The sequence below is a fragment of the Ursus maritimus genome, unplaced genomic scaffold (assembly GCF_017311325.1).
Source record: "Ursus maritimus isolate PB19 unplaced genomic scaffold, ASM1731132v1 scaffold_19, whole genome shotgun sequence".
Classification (NCBI taxonomy): domain Eukaryota; kingdom Metazoa; phylum Chordata; class Mammalia; order Carnivora; family Ursidae; genus Ursus; species Ursus maritimus.
In genome coordinates this window covers 32,772,026-32,777,411 of record NW_024424341.1, presented here as the reverse complement: position 1 = coordinate 32,777,411, position 5,386 = coordinate 32,772,026, and the positions used below count along the sequence as shown (strand labels likewise).

At 45.0% G+C, this 5,386-nt stretch overlaps 1 long non-coding RNA gene across 1 annotated transcript in view; it reads left to right on the top strand.

Moving 5' to 3' along the window:
* LOC103662075 overlaps nt 1-4,720 on the top strand; it is a 380,893-nt gene extending 376,173 nt beyond the window's left edge. Inside the window, exon 4 of the long non-coding RNA XR_568347.2 lies at nt 3,988-4,720. This is a non-coding gene — a long non-coding RNA (uncharacterized LOC103662075). The remainder of the gene's footprint in view (nt 1-3,987) is intronic.
* Nucleotides 4,721-5,386: the final 666 nt, after the last annotated feature.

Sequence of the window (5,386 nt, the reverse complement as noted above, 5' to 3'; positions counted from 1 at the left end):
AAAAAAAAAAAAAAAAAGAACACATATTTGGATCACGTGGGTCTTTTTAAAATGTGGAGGATTCATATAAGTTTGTTGGAAAAGGGAAGCTTTTTCCTGGCCCTGAATTCTCAAAGGACCATTTCCTGGTGCAATCCTGAGATTGCATATACACCTGCACCTCTCTGTCCTCCCCAAACAAGGCTTTTATGGACTCAGAACGCTGTGAGTCATACAAACACAGTGATGATAATTACACCTCCCTTTGTTTATGTAAATTATCTGATTTGATCCTGGAAGCAGCCCTGCAGGATGGGCCGTGTAGGGACCATTGTTCTTTTTTTATGGATGAGGAACCTGAGGATCAGGTTGAGCTTTAGTGACTTGCTCAAGTTTTCACCACCAGTGCATGGCAAGGCCAGGGTGCAAACCCTTGTTGCCCAAAGTGGAAACTCCCTGTGCTTCTGGTGGTAATGTACACTGTAGTGTGAAAGAAAGCTCAGTGGAGTGACCGATGGGAAACCGCCTCTGAGAGCCTCTTCTGAGAAAGGTGGACCCAAAAGCAGCTGGGATGCCAAGACCTCCAAAGATAAACTTTGCTTTAGCCAGAAAGAAGAGATAGGTGTCTCTACACGTGCAATTGTGTTCCTAACTGTGGCCCACCCAACTAAAGATAGCCGGTGACTGGGTCTCAAGGGACACCTGCTACATGAGCGTGTTAGCTTGCTCGCCTCTGAGATCAGCTTCCCTGGAACCTTAGGGCACACACCCGTCACCTGGGACCTCATCACAGTGCATGTTTATTCGGAGGCCCAGGAAGAGGGCTGAGCATCCGCATTGCTCACAAGCTTCCGGGTACTGCCTTTTCTGTTGGTCTGATGGTTGAGTAGTGAGCTCTAACGTGTGTTTTCTGATTTCCCCCCAAACTGCCTCAACTGTAGAGTTTTATACAAAGATCGGAGGACTGATTTACAGACTTGCTATAAATTAAAGCTTCTCTGGAGGCTTTTAAGCAGTACTGATGCTTGACATCCACCCTAGGTCAGTTAAATTAAACAGTTTCTGGGAATGGGGCTCTGAGACTGGCACATTTTCACCTCTCCCTGGGTGTTCTTAGAAAAAGGCATCCATGTTCGAAGACTACATTTGTGAATAGTGGGATCACACAGCTTAGAAGATTCTTCTGCCTGGCAGTTGCCCAGGTACCCCAAATCCGAGCACTGGCTGCCCAGAGAGTTTTTCTCCTGTTGCTACCAAAAGACAGTGTTTGTTACATGGCCCAGCCATTCACTCTTAAATTCGTCTATTGAGGGCCTACAGCATGCAAAGCACGGACCCCACTGTGGATGCAGTCTGAACACAGCAGGCAAGGTCCTGGCCTTGTAGGTGTTCACATTCCAGTGGGTTAAATTGCTGATGAGGTGTGAAGAGCAGGGGAAGGGAGGTCTAGTAGGAGTGAAGCCCAAGTTCATAGGTCGGGCCGGCTATCCGGAGACCAAAGTTGGGACCTCAACTGTCTTCATCCCAGAGCAGTTTTAGAAACATCTGCAGAGAGCTGTAACAATCTAGTTTCCCGAGTCCCACCTCCAAGCTGGATAAGCAGAGTCTGCAGGGTGGATCTGGCAATCTGCATGTAGGTGTTGAAAGAAATTGGGGTAATTCTGATATAACGTCCAGATTAAGAAGCCCCAATCTCTACTTTAAAAAGTACCAACTTCAACAAGGAATAAAAGGCGTGTTGTCAGGCTCTCTCTCTGCTAAATAAATAGCTCACATGCCTTCTTTAAAGCAGAGGCACGGTTGGCAAAGCAGCTTTCAGAATGCCCACATCACTCCCCTTCTTCTCCTTTTGAATAAACAGCTGGCAAATATGACATCAATTTAACTGTAATGACTGCTTTTAATTTTCATTTTAAATCTATACTGTTACTATATATTGGGATCCTGACTGGTGCCAACTGCTCTGGCCACACGTCTGGTTTTCATTTAGTCTCTGAGTTCCTTTGGGTAGTCGTGTTCAGAGGCCTGGTTTAATGCATGACCCTAATTGCAATGTGGAATTAAGTTGGTGCTGACTGTAGCGTTTTCAGTCTTAGAATCAAGGAAAGTATCTAATAGGAGGGGGAAAGAAAAGCCTCTCCAGAGTTTCACCCCTTACCAGTGCCTTATCTTTATAAATTTTTTACATTGAACATTTTTTTTAATTGAGTGCATAATATGGCTATAAAACAGCAGTTTAGATAATGTGGTCAGGCTGCTGGTTTATATATATCTCTTCTCAGTTTCAAAATGTCCCCTTCTTCCCTTCCTCATCTGACACTGGCTTCATTTCTCATTAAAAATGCTGGTGGCTTGGAAGTGAGGATAGAAATGCAGGCTGGGCTCCTTCTTCCAAGTTATGCATGGTGCTGAGTTCTCCTGGAAGCCTCAAAGGCTTTGAGGGAAGCTAGGTTGCCAGCTGATAGTTATTTTCAACAACTGTTGGCCAGAGATCTGCTACGTAAAGGATTAAATTCAATGTTTTTACATCAAATGTATTTAAGAAAAAGATTTCCTCCAAGATGGCAGGTACCTCTTGGTACACTAGGGTGTGGCCATGGCAGTGAAAATGCACCCATGTTTCTTATTCATGGGAAAAGATAGATAAAAGGAGATACCGATTGGAGATTAGATGAGATGCCCAATAGGAGAGAAGCTGAGTTGGAGCAGACCATTTTGGGGGGTGGGGGTCCAAATCAGAAGCATAATCTTCACTATACAAATATTTGCCGCACAAAAGTTAGTGATTAATGTATGTTGATTCTCCTCCAAAATTGTTCTCTTGCATTGGTTCTTTCTTCTGTTTGTCTCTTCATGCATTCATTCAACATGCTGTTTATTGAGTAATTGCTGTGTTATCATTGGGGGCCATGGAGAAAATCACATGCCCACCATCTTGCACCTTCCAGTCCAGTGATAAACAGGGAGGAAACCGTGCAGTGGGAAGTAAGTGTCCCAGGTGATTTTGTAAGGGGAAGTGAGTGATGCTTCGGAGCACCAACAGGTGCCCAGCCCAGGCTGAAGGGAATAGGAGGGCCGCCACCAGCCCATGGAGCCCAGGCCCTGCACAGACCATCAGAAAATGGCCCACTCTTACCCAATTGTCCTGGCATCTTGCCTGAGGCCTGATTTGGAGGCTGTGAGATTGTCACATGGGAAACTTGGCATTGACTGAAATGATACTGCTGAAGATGATTTTTAGTCTGTCATGGCAGAAATTTCTCTCTGGTCTCAGTATAAGGGAATGCTGTGCTTTTCCTAGTTTGGTGTATCTTACGGACAGTGCAGACTTTGTCCCTGAAGATGTATCTCTTGCCTTGAGAGCTAGATAACTCAGTCATATTTGTACCTCCCTTCTGGAAATTGCCAAGATCATAAGAGTGCTCTATTTGTAATGTTAGTTTTACCAATCTTAGTATGTCTCTACCCTTATTTCATCATTTTACCCAATTCCTTTATTTATTTTATTATTTTGTGCTTTAGCCATTTTTTGAAACTGTCTCAAATCCACCAGGAACAAGGGTTAGGAACACATTTGGTGTCAGTGAAATCATTTGAGGAAATAAGCAAGTTAAAACGGGATGCTGTACTCAGAGTTGAGAGGAAGGAGAAAGGGAGGGTGGAGTTTAAAAGTCAGGTTTTAACTGTAGGGGTGATTCAAAAATAGTTAAGTTAAATTAAAAAAAAAAAAAAAAAACAGAACAAGAACAAGCCCTTCCAGTTTCTCCAAATCCTGGACACCTGACACCCAGCCAATGTCAATATTAGCTAAAGAGGTTTGGCCCCTGTTCAGTCTGATCAAAAATAAATTAGGGGGGGTGCTTATAAACAGGGCTTACAGGACACACACACACACTCCACGAGCAAGGATAACGATTATAGGCTTTTAATAAATGCTAATTTAGTGATAACAATTTTACATAGAGTTGTTTATGCCAAGATCTCACATTAGCTGATTTGGGATTTCAGCCATTGACCAAGAAGCCAACTGGTGTGTTCTCCAGATGCCTCATGCCTCCCCTCTCCTCCACATCCACTGCCCTCACCTGATGGCTCCAACCAGCTTCCTCTCAGTGGCTCGATCCAGGCATGGCTTGAGGTAACCCCCACTGTGGGACCTGACACACTCCCTGTACACTGACCCACAGTCTCTCTCACTATTCATCAGATTGTGTTTCTTCACTTGTCTGAAAGGAGCACTGAATGTCTCACATAGAAATTCAGGCAGTCAGGGTCTGGATTTTCATTCTTTCCTTTCTCTCTCTCTGGTGGATCTTGGCCCATGATATTTCCAGATCACAAGAGAGAAAGAAATGCTTTTCTTCAACTCTGCAAGGGATGCCTTGGGAACAGTGAGGGAAAAGGAGAACTACCCAGCCAGTGAATCTACCAGAAGTTTGAGCACATGCAACAAGGTCTCCCCGTGTTCCATCGAAGCCAGAATTACCCCCGATGTACAGTCGTGTAGACACAGCGACACTGTATTGAGAGCATGGGTTTTAGTCTGATGGATCTGTGTTCAGACTTGGCTCCCCTTATTTGCCAATTATGTTTTGGGAGACACGCCTACCCCGACCCTCAGAGTTCAGTTTCCTCATTTGTAAAAGGCCAAGAGTGTTACCTGCTGGACGATTCTGTCATGAAGCATCAAAATGGTGGGAATAGGGACCCTGGGTGGCTCAGTCGTTAAGCGTCTGCCTCAGGCTCAGGGTGTGATCCCAGGGTCCTGGGATTGAGCCCCACATTGGGCTCCTCTGCTGGGAGCCTGTTTCTTCCTCTCCCATTCCCCCTGACTGTGTTCCCTCTCTCGCTGGCTGTCTCTCTCTCTCTGTCAAATAAATAAATAAAGTCTTAAAAAAAAATGGTGGGCGCCTGGGTGGCACAGCGGTTAAGCACCTGCCTTTGGCTCAGGGCGTGATCCCGGCGTTATGGGATCGAGCCCCACATCAGGCTCCTCCGCTATGAGCCTGCTTCTTCCTCTCCCACTCCCCCTGCTTGTGTTCCCTCTCTCGCTGGCTATCTCTGTCAAATAAATAAATAAAATCTTAAAAAAAAAAATGGTGGGAATGGTAGTAAAGTTCTGTGACAGATCCCCACCCAGTTAATCACAGCGCATATCTCTCAGGTCGTTGCTGTCAGGCACTGTGCTCAACAACTTATGTGCTGTTTTTACTATTACTTTTATGGTAATCTTCCCCTGAGTAAGCTCCAAGAGGAGTGTCCTGAGGGCATAGTAGTTACTCAATAAATATTTGTTACATGCGTGACCAATTTCATTTAGGCCTTAAAAGAACCGCATTTAAGTTAGTACTGTAAGTATCCCCTGTTTGTCGGATGGGGAAACTGAGGCACAGGCGGTTAAGTAACT